A 12,960-nucleotide genomic window follows, 5' to 3' on the forward strand; every position below is an offset into this window, starting at 1 on the left:
ACATGAAAAGTATCGAATTTGGTAAAAAAATATATTTACGTAATTCAAACTACATACGTGAAAAAGTCACTATAACCATATTTGAGGATTTTAACTTCAAATCATAGAGCGAGGTTTCGTATTATTTATCCAAGAAAAGACATATGAAATGTTGTTTCCAATACAAATGATAAAAAACAATGTGTTTTCATTAGAATTACCTATAATGTTCTTGATTTTCCGTTTATTAACGATGGGAAGATGTAACGTAAAACCGCTCTAATCCGGCTGAAACGTCGATATATGCAATAAAAACCGAACTTCTCCCCTTTTCAATATCTTACTCAGTATTTTAACGAGAAACAAATAGATGATTGAAATGAAGTATTTAAGGTTATTATCTAATCAATTATGTGTTTGCATCATTTTTATCGTATATATATGAATTAATACCCATGGACGGAAAATTCACAAACGTGGAAAACGGCAAATATTCCCTAATTCGATGATATTTTGTTTAAATCACATGAAGGAAAAGGAGATGATAAACGTTAAAATATTGCTAAATTCGATGATTTTTCGTACGAAGCAAAATGCAAGAAAGCTTGCTTAAAATGCAATATTATGCGAAATTCTGAGATTTGAAGGCCAAATCATCATATCGTGATACTACATGAAATAGTATCGAAATATTGGTAAAAATGAATATATTTACGTAATATCAAACTACATGAAAAACGTGAAAAAAGTCACTATATAACCATATTTGAGGATTTTAACTTCAATCATAGAGCGAGGTTTCGTATTATTTGGATCCAAGAAAAGACATATGAGAATGTTGTTTCCAATACAAATGATAAAAAACAATGTGTTTTCATTAGAATTACCTATAATGTTTCTTGATTTTCCGTTTATATCAACGATGGAAGATGTACACGTAAAACCGCTCTAATCCGGCTGAAACGTCGATATATGCAATAAAAACCGAACTTCTCCCCCTTTTCAATTATCTTACTCAGTATTTTAACGAGAAACAAATAGATGATTGAAAATGAAGTATTTAAGGTTATTATCTAAATCAATTATGTGTTTGCATCATTTTTATTCGTATATATATATGAATTAATACCCATGGACGGAAAATTCCAAAAACGTGGAAAACGGCAAATATTGCTAATTCGATATATTTTGTTTAAATCACATGAAGGAAAAGGAGATGATAAACGTTAAAATATTGCTAAATTCGATGATTTTTCGTACGAAGGAAAATGCAAGAAAGCTTGCTTAAAATGCAATATTATGCGAAAATTCTGAGATTTGAAGGCCAAATCACATATCGTGATACTACATGAAATAGTATCGAAATATTGGTAAAAATGAATATATATGACGTAATATCAAACTACATGAAAAACGTGAAAAAGTCACTATATAACCAATATTTGAGGACTTTAACTTCAAATCATAGAGCGAGGTTTTCGTATTATTTAGTTCAAGAAAAGACATATGTCAATGTTGTTTCCAATACAAATGATAAAAAACAATGTGTTTTCATTAGAATAAACTATAATGTTCTTGATTTTCCGTTTATATTAACGAGGGAAGATGTACACGTAAAACCGCTCTAATCCGGCTGAAACGTCGATATATGCAATAAAAACCGAACTTCTCCCCTTTTCAATATCTTACTCAGTATTTTAACGAGAAACAAACAGATGATTGAAAATGAAGTATTTAAGGTTATTATCTAATCAATTATGTGTTTGCATCATATTTATCGTATATATATGAATTAAAACCCATGGACTGAAAATTCACAAAAACGTGGAAAACGGCAAAATATTGCCTAATTCGATGATATTTTGTTTAAATCACATGAAGGAAAAAGAGATGATGAACGTCAAAATATTGATATATTCGATGATTTTTCGTACGAAACAAATGCAAGAAAACTAGCTTAAAATGCAATATTATGCGAAATTCTGAGTTTTGAAGGCCAAATCACATATCGTGATACTACATGAAATAGTATCGAAATATTGGTAAAAATGAATATATTACGTAATATCAACTACATGAAAAAACGTGAAAAAAGTCACTATATAACCATATTTGAGGATTTTAACTTCAAATCATAGAGCGAGGTTTCGTATTATTTGGATCCAAGAAAAGACATATGAGAATGTTGTTTCCAATACAAATGATAAAAAACAATGTGTTTTCATTAGAATTACCTATAATGTTCTTGATTTTCCGTTTATATTAACGATGGAAGATGTACACGTAAAACCGCTCTAATCCGGCTGAAACGTCGATATATGCAATAAAAACCGAACTTCTCCCCTTTTCAATATCTTACTCAGTATTTTAACGAGAAACAAATAGATGATTGAAAATGAAGTATTTAAGGTTATTATCTAATCAATTATGTGTTTGCATCATTTTTATCGTATATATATATGAATTAATACCCATGGACGGAAAATTCACAAAAACGTTAAAACGGCAAAATATTGCCTAATTCGATGATATTTTGTTTAAATCACATGAAGGAAAAGGAGATGATAAACGTTAAAATATTGCTAAATTCGATGATTTTTCGTACGAAGGAAAATGCAAGAAAGCTTGCTTAAAATGCAATATTATGCGAAATTCTGAGATTTGAAGGCCAAATCACATATCGTGATACTACATGAAATAGTATCGAAATATTGGTAAAAATGAATATATATGCGTAATATCAAACTACATGAAAAACGTGAAAAAAGTCACTATATAACCATATTTGAGGATTTTAACTTCAAATCATAGAGCGAGGTTTCGTATTATTTAGTTCCAAGAAAAGACATATGTCAATGTTGTTTCCAATACAAATGATAAAAAACAATGTGTTTTCATTAGAATAAACCTATAATGTTCTTGATTTTCCGTTTATATTAACGAGGGAAGATGTACACGTAAAAACCGCTCTAATCCGGCTGAAACGTCGATATATGCAATGAAAACCGAACTTCTCCCCTTTTCAATATCTTACTCAGTATTTTAACGAGAAACAAACAGATGATTGAAAATGAAGTATTTAAAGTTATTATCTAATCAATTATGTGTTTGCATCATATTTATCGTATATATATGAATTAAAACCCATGGACTGAAAATTCACAAAAACGTGGAAAACGGCAAAATATAGCCTAATTCGATGATATTTTGTTTAAATCACATGAAGGAAAAGGAGATGATGAACGTCAAAATATTGCTATATTCGATGATTTTTCGTACGAAACAAAATGCAAGAAAACTAGCTTAAAATGCAATATTATGCGAAATTCTGATATTTGAAAGCCAAATCATATATCGTGATACTACATGAAATAGTATCGAAATATTGGTAAAAATGAATATATTTACGTAATATCAAACTACATGAAAAACGTGAAAAAAGTCACTATATAACCATATTTGAGGATTTTAACTTCAAATTAGAGAGCGAGGTTTCGTATTATTTAGATCCAAGAAAAGACATATGAGAATGTTGTTTCCAATACAAATGATAAAAAACAATGTGTTTTCATTAGAATTAACTATAATGTTCTTGATTTTCCGTTTATATTAACGAGGGAAGATGTACACGTAAAACCGCTCTAATCCGGGTGAAACGTCGATATATGCAATAAAAACCGAACTTCTCCCCTTTTCAATATCTTACTCAGTATTTTAACGAGAAACAAATAGATGATTGAAAATGAAGTATTTAAGGTTATTATCTAATCAATTATGTGTTTGCATCATTTTTATCGTATATATATATGAATTAATACCCATGAACGGAAAATTCACAAAAACGTGGAAAACGGCAAAATATTGCCTAATTCGATGATATTTTGTTTAAATCACATGAAGGAAAAGGAGATGATAAACGTTAAAATATTGCTAAATTCGATGATTTTTCGTACGAAGGAAAATGCAAGAAAGCTTGCTTAAAATGCAATATTATGCGAAATTCTGAGATTTGAAGGCCAAATCACATATCGTGATACTACATGAAATAGTATCGAAATATTGGTAAAAATGAATATATATGCGTAATATCAAACTACATGAAAAACGTGAAAAAAGTCACTATATAACCATATTTGAGGATTTTAACTTCAAATCATAGAGCGAGGTTTCGTATTATTTAGTTCCAAGAAAAGACATATGTCAATGTTGTTTCCAATACAAATGATAAAAAACAATGTGTTTTCATTAGAATTAACTATAATGTTCTTGATTTTCCGTTTATATTAACGATGGAAGATGTACACGTAAAACCGCTCTAATCCGGCTGAAACGTCGATATATGCAATAAAAACCGAACTTCTCCCCTTTTCAATATCTTACTCAGTATTTTAACGAGAAACAAATAGATGATTGAAAATGAAGTATTTAAGGTTATTATCTAATCAATTATGTGTTTGCATCATTTTTATCGTATATATATATGAATTAATACCCATGGACGGAAAATTCACAAAAACGTGGAAAACGGCAAAATATTCCCTAATTCGATGATATTTTGTTTAAATCACATGAAGGAAAAGGAGATGATAAACGTTAAAATATTGCTAAATTCGATGATTTTTCGTACGAAGCAAAATGCAAGAAAGCTTGCTTAAAATGCAATATTATGCGAAATTCTGAGATTTGAAGGCCAAATCACATATCGTGATACTACATGAAATAGTATCGAAATATTGGTAAAAATGAATATATTTACGTAATATCAAACTACATGAAAAACGTGAAAAAAGTCACTATATAACCATATTTGAGGATTTTAACTTCAAATCATAGAGCGAGGTTTCGTATTATTTAGTTCCAAGAAAAGACATATGTCAATGTTGTTTCCAATACAAATGATAAAAAACAATGTGTTTTCATTAGAATTAACTATAATGTTCTTGATTTTCCGTTTATATTAACGAGGGAAGATGTACACGTAAAACCGCTCTAATCCGGCTGAAACGTCGATATATGCAATAAAAACCGAACTTCTCCCCTTTTCAATATCTTACTCAGTATTTTAACGAGAAACAAACAGATGATTGAAAATGAAGTATTTCAGGTTATTATCTAATCAATTATGTGTTTGCATCATATTTATCGTATATATATGAATTAAAACCCATGGACTGAAAATTCACAAAAACGTGGAAAACGGCAAAATATTGCCTAATTCGATGATATTTTGTTTAAATCACATGAAGGAAAAGGAGATGATGAACGTCAAAATATTGCTATATTCGATGATTTTTCGTACGAAACAAAATGCAAGAAAACTAGCTTAAAATGCAATATTATGCGAAATTCTGAGATTTGAAGGCCAAATCACATATCGTGATACTACATGAAATAGTATCGAAATATTGGTAAAAATGAATATATTTACGTAATATCAAACTACATGAAAAACGTGAAAAAGTCACTATATAACCATATTTGAGGATTTTAACTTCAAATCATAGAGCGAGGTTTTGTATTATTTGGATCCAAGAAAAGACATATGAGAATGTTGTTTCCAATACAAATGATAAAAAAACAATGTGTTTTCATTAGAATTACCTATAATGTTCTTGATTTTCCGTTTATATTAACGATGGAAGATGGACACGTAAAACCGCTCTAATCCGGCTGAAACGTCGATATATGCAATAAAAACCGAACTTCTCCCCTTTTCAACATCTTACTCAGTATTTTAACGAGAAACAAATAGTTGATTGAAAATGAAGTATTTAAGGTTATTATCTAATCAATTATGTGTTTGCATCATTTTTATCGTATATATATATGAATTAATACCCATGGACGGAAAATTCACAAAAACGTGGAAAACGGCAAAATATTCCCTAATTCGATGATATTTTGTTTAAATCACATGAAGGAAAAGGAGATTATAAACGTTAAAATATTGCTAAATTCGATGATTTTTCGTACGAAGCAAAATGCAAGAAAGCTTGCTTAAAATGCAATATTATGCGAAATTCTGAGATTTGAAGGCCAAATCACATATCGTGATACTACATGAAATAGTATCGAAATATTGGTAAAAATGAATATATTTACGTAATATCAAACTACATGAAAAACGTGAAAAAAGTCACTATATAACCATATTTGAGGATTTTAACTTCAAATCATAGAGCGAGGTTTCGTATTATTTAGATCCAAGAAAAGACATATGACAATGTTGTTTCCAATACAAATGATAAAAAACAATGTGTTTTCATTAGAATTAACTATAATGTTCTTGATTTTCCGTTTATATTAACGAGGGAAGATGTACACTTAAAACCGCTCTAATCCGGCTGAAACGTCGATATATGCAATAAAAACAGAACTTCTCCCCTTTTCAATATCTTACTCAGTATTTTAACGAGAAACAAATAGTTAATTGAAAATGAAGTATTTAAGGTTATTATCTAATCAATTATGTGTTTGCATCATTTTTATCGTATATATAATAAATTAATACCCATAGACTGAAAATTCACAAAAACGTGGAAAAACGGCAAAATATTGCCTAATTCGATGATATTTTGTTTAAATCAAAGAAAGGAAAAGGGGATGATAAACGTCAAAATATTGCTAAATTCGATGATTTTTCGTACGAAACAAAATGCAAGGAAACTTGCTTAAAATGCAATATTATGCGAAATTCTGAGATTTGAAGGCCAAATCACATATCGTGATACTACATGAAATAGTATCGGAATATTGGTAAAAATGAATATATTTGCGTAATATCAAACTACATGATTAACGTGAAAAAGTTACTATTTTACCATATTTGATGATTTTACCTTCAAATCATAGAGCGAGGTTTCGTATTATTTAGATCCAAGAAAAGATATATGACAATGTTGTTTCCAATACAAATGATAAAAAACAATGTGTTTTCATTCGAAATAACTAAAATGTTCTTGATTTTCCGTTTATATTAACGAGGGAAGACGTACACGTAAAACCGCTCTAATCCGGCTGAAACGTCGATATATGCAATAAAAACCGAACTTCTCCCCTTTTCAATATCTTACTCAGTATTTTAACAAGAAACAAATAGATGATTGAAAATGATGTATTTAAGGTTATTATCTAATCAATTATGTGTTTGCATCATTTTTATCGTATATATATGAATTAAAATAAATGGACTGAAAATTCACAAAAACGTGGAAAACGGTAAATATTGCCTAATTCGATGATATTTTGTTTAAATCACATGAAGGAAAAGGAGATGATAAACGTCAAAATATTGCTATATTCGATGATTTTTCGTACGAAACAAAATGCAAGAAAACTTGCTTAAAATTCAATATTATGCGAAATTCTGAGATTTGAAGGCCAAATCACATATCGTGATACTACATGAAATAGTATCGAAATATTGGTAAAAATGAATATATTTACGTAATATCACACTACATGAAAAACGTGAAAAAAGTCACTATATAACCATATTTGAGGATTTTAACTTCAAATCATAGAGCGAGGTTTAGTATTATTTAGATCCAAGAAAAGACATATGACAATGTTGTTTCCAATTCAAATGATAAAAAACAATGTGTTTTCATTAGAATTAACTATAATGTTCTTGATTTTCCGTTTATATTAACGAGGGAAGATGTACACGTAAAACCGCTCTAATCCGGCTGAAACGTCGATATATGCAATAAAAACCGAACTTCTCCCCTTTTCAATATCTTACTCAGTATTTTAACGAGAAACAAACAGATGATTGAAAATGAAGTATTTCAGGTTATTATCTAATCAATTAGGTGTTTGCATCATATTTATCGTATATATATGAATTAAAACCCATGGACTGAAAATTCACAAAAACGTGGAAAACGGCAAAATATTGCCTAATTCGATGATATTTTGTTTAAATCACATGAAGGAAAAGGAGATGATGAACGTCAAAATATTGCTATATTCGATGATTTTTCGTACGAAACAAAATGCAAGAAAACTAGCTTAAAATGCAATATTATGCGAAATTCTGAGATTTGAAGGCCAAATCACATATCGTGATACTACATGAAATAGTATCGAAATATTGGTAAAAATGAATATATTTACGTAATATCAAACTACATGAAAAACGTGAAAAAGTCACTATATAACCATATTTGAGGATTTTAACTTCAAATCATAGAGCGAGGTTTTGTATTATTTGGATCCAAGAAAAGACATATGAGAATGTTGTTTCCAATACAAATGATAAAAAACAATGTGTTTTCATTAGAATTACCTATAATGTTCTTGATTTTCCGTTTATATTAACGATGGAAGATGTACACGTAAAACCGCTCTAATCCGGCTGAAACGTCGATATATGCAATAAAAACCGAACTTCTCCCCTTTTCAACATCTTACTCAGTATTTTAACGAGAAACAAATAGTTGATTGAAAATGAAGTATTTAAGGTTATTATTTAATCAATTATGTGTTTGCATCATTTTTATCGTATATATAAATGAATTAATACCCATGGACTGAAAATTCAAAAAACGTGGAAAAACGGCAAAATATTGCCTAATTCGATGATATTTTGTTTAAATCGCATGAAGGAAAAGGGGATGATAAACGTCAAAATATTGCTAAATTCGATGATTTTTCGTACGAAACAAAATGCAAGAAAACTTGCTTAAAATGCAATATTACGCGAATTTCTGATATTTGAAGGGCAAATCACATATCGTGATTCTACATGAAATAGTATCGGAATTTTTGTATAAATTAATATATTTGCGTAATATCAAACTACATGATTAACGTGAAAAAGTTACTATTTTACCATATTTGAGGATTTTACCTTAAAATCATAGAGCGAGGTTTCGTATTATTTAGTTCCATGAAAAGACATATGACAATGTTGTTTCCAATACAAATGATAAAAAACAATGTGTTTTCATTAGAATTAACTATAATGTTCTTGATTTTCCGTTTATATTAACGAGGGAAGATGTACACGTAAAACCGCTCTAATCCGGCTGCAACGTCGATATATGCAATAAAAACCGAACTTCTCCCCTTTTCAACATCTTACTCAGTATTTTAACGAGAAACAAATAGTTGATTGAAAATGAAGTATTTAAGGTTATTATCTAATCAATTATGTGTTTGCATCATTTTTATCGTATATATATATGAATTAATACCCATGGACGGAAAATTCACAAAAACGTGGAAAACGGCAAAATATTCCCTAATTCGATGATATTTTGTTTAAATCACATGAAGGAAAAGGAGATTATAAACGTTAAAATATTGCTAAATTCGATGATTTTTCGTACGAAGCAAAATGCAAGAAAGCTTGCTTAAAATGCAATATTATGCGAAATTCTGAGATTTGAAGGCCAAATCACATATCGTGATACTACATGAAATAGTATCGAAATATTGGTAAAAATGAATATATTTACGTAATATCAAACTACATGAAAAACGTGAAAAAAGTCACTATATAACCATATTTGAGGATTTTAACTTCAAATCATAGAGCGAGGTTTCGTATTATTTAGATCCAAGAAAAGACATATGACAATGTTGTTTCCAATACAAATGATAAAAAACAATGTGTTTTCATTAGAATTAACTATAATGTTCTTGATTTTCCGTTTATATTAACGAGGGAAGATGTACACTTAAAACCGCTCTAATCCGGCTGAAACGTCGATATATGCAATAAAAACAGAACTTCTCCCCTTTTCAATATCTTACTCAGTATTTTAACGAGAAACAAATAGGTAATTGAAAATGAAGTATTTAAGGTTATTATCTAATCAATTATGTGTTTGCATCATTTTTATCGTATATATAATAAATTAATACCCATAGACTGAAAATTCACAAAAACGTGGAAAAACGGCAAAATATTGCCTAATTCGATGATATTTTGTTTAAATCAAAGAAAGGAAAAGGGGATGATAAACGTCAAAATATTGCTAAATTCGATGATTTTTCGTACGAAACAAAATGCAAGGAAACTTGCTTAAAATGCAATATTATGCGAAATTCTGAGATTTGAAGGCCAAATCACATATCGTGATACTACATGAAATAGTATCGGAATATTGGTAAAAATGAATATATTTGCGTAATATCAAACTACATGATTAACGTGAAAAAGTTACTATTTTACCATATTTGATGATTTTACCTTCAAATCATAGAGCGAGGTTTCGTATTATTTAGATCCAAGAAAAGATATATGACAATGTTGTTTCCAATACAAATGATAAAAAACAATGTGTTTTCATTCGAAATAACTAAAATGTTCTTGATTTTCCGTTTATATTAACGAGGGAAGACGTACACGTAAAACCGCTCTAATCCGGCTGAAACGTCGATATATGCAATAAAAACCGAACTTCTCCCCTTTTCAATATCTTACTCAGTATTTTAACAAGAAACAAATAGATGATTGAAAATGATGTATTTAAGGTTATTATCTAATCAATTATGTGTTTGCATCATTTTTATCGTATATATATGAATTAAAATAAATGGACTGAAAATTCACAAAAACGTGGAAAACGGTAAATATTGCCTAATTCGATGATATTTTGTTTAAATCACATGAAGGAAAAGGAGATGATAAACGTCAAAATATTGCTATATTCGATGATTTTTCGTACGAAACAAAATGCAAGAAAACTTGCTTAAAATTCAATATTATGCGAAATTCTGAGATTTGAAGGCCAAATCACATATCGTGATACTACATGAAATAGTATCGAAATATTGGTAAAAATGAATATATTTACGTAATATCAAACTACATGAAAAACGTGAAAAAAGTCACTAATATAACCATATTTGAGGATTTTAACTTCAAATCATAGAGCGAGGTTTAGTATTATTTAGATCCAAGAAAAGACATATGACAATGTTGTTTCCAATACAAATGATAAAAAACAATGTGTTTTCATTAGAATTAACTATAATGTTCTTGATTTTCCGTTTATATTAACGAGGGAAGATGTACACGTAAAACCGCTCTAATCCGGCTGAAACGTCGATATATGCAATAAAAACCGAACTTCTCCCCTTTTCAATATCTTACTCAGTATTTTAACGAGAAACAAACAGATGATTGAAAATCAAGTATTTAAAGTTATTATCTAATCAATTAGGTGTTTGCATCATATTTATCGTATATATATGAATTAAAACCCATGGACTGAAAATTCACAAAAACGTGGAAAACGGCAAAATATTGCCTAATTCGATGATATTTTGTTTAAATCACATGTAGGAAAAGGAGATGATGAACGTCAAAATATTGCTATATTCGATGATTTTTCGTACGAAACAAAATGCAAGAAAACTAGCTTAAAATGCAATATTATGCGAAATTCTGAGATTTGAAGGCCAAATCACATATCGTGATACTACATGAAATAGTATCGAAATATTGGTAAAAATGAATATATTTACGTAATATCAAACTACATGAAAAACGTGAAAAAAGTCACTATATAACCATATTTGAGGATTTTAACTTCAAATTAATGAGCGAGGTTTCGTATTATTTAGATCCAAGAAAAGACATATGAGAATGTTGTTTCCAATACAAATGATAAAAAACAATGTGTTTTCATTAGAATTAACTATAATGTTCTTGATTTTCCGTTTATATTAACGAGGGAAGATGTACACGTAAAACCGCTCTAATCCGGCTGAAACGTCGATATATGCAATAAAAACCGAACTTCTCCCCTTTTCAATATCTTACTCAGTATTTTAACGAGAAACAAATAGATGATTGAAAATGAAGTATTTAAGGTTATTATCTAATCAATTATGTGTTTGCCTCATTTTTATCGTATATATATATGAATTAATACCCATGAACGGAAAATTCACAAAAACGTGGAAAACGGCAAAATATTGCCTAATTCGATGATATTTTGTTTAAATCACATGAAGGAAAAGGAGATGATAAACGTTAAAATATTGCTAAATTCGATGATTTTTCGTACGAAGGAAAATGCAAGAAAGTTTGCTTAAAATGCAATATTATGCGAAATTCTGAGATTTGAAGGCCAAATCACATATCGTGATACTACATGAAATAGTATCGAAATATTGGTAAAAATGAATATATTTACGTAATATCAAACTACATGAAAAACGTGAAAAAAGTCACTATATAACCATATTTGAGGATTTTAACTTCAAATCATAGAGCGAGGTTTAGTATTATTTAGATCCAAGAAAAGACATATGACAATGTTGTTTCCAATACAAATGATAAAAAACAATGTGTTTTCATTAGAATTAACTATAATGTTCTTGATTTTCCGTTTATATTAACGAGGGAAGATGTACACGTAAAACCGCTCTAATCCGGCTGAAACGTCGATATATGCAATAAAAACCGAACTTCTCCCCTTTTCAATATCTTACTCAGTATTTTAACGAGAAACAAACAGATGATTGAAAATCAAGTATTTAAAGTTATTATCTAATCAATTATGTGTTTGCATCATATTTATCGTATATATATGAATTAAAACCCATGGACTGAAAATTCACAAAAACGTGGAAAACGGCAAAATATTGCCTAATTCGATGATATTTTGTTTAAATCACATGAAGGAAAAGGAGATGATGAACGTCAAAATATTGCTATATTCGATGATTTTTCGTACGAAACAAAATGCAAGAAAACTAGCTTAAAATGCAATATTATGCGAAATTCTGAGATTTGAAGGCCAAATCACATATCGTGATACTACATGAAATAGTATCGAAATATTGGTAAAAATGAATATATTTACGTAATATCAAACTACATGAAAAACGTGAAAAAAGTCACTATATAACCATATTTGAGGATTTTAACTTCAAATTAGAGAGCGAGGTTTCGTATTATTTAGATCCAAGAAAAGACATATGAGAATGTTGTTTCCAATACAAATGATAAAAAACAAT

The sequence above is a fragment of the Procambarus clarkii genome, chromosome 7 (genome assembly GCF_040958095.1).
Source record: "Procambarus clarkii isolate CNS0578487 chromosome 7, FALCON_Pclarkii_2.0, whole genome shotgun sequence".
Classification (NCBI taxonomy): domain Eukaryota; kingdom Metazoa; phylum Arthropoda; class Malacostraca; order Decapoda; family Cambaridae; genus Procambarus; species Procambarus clarkii.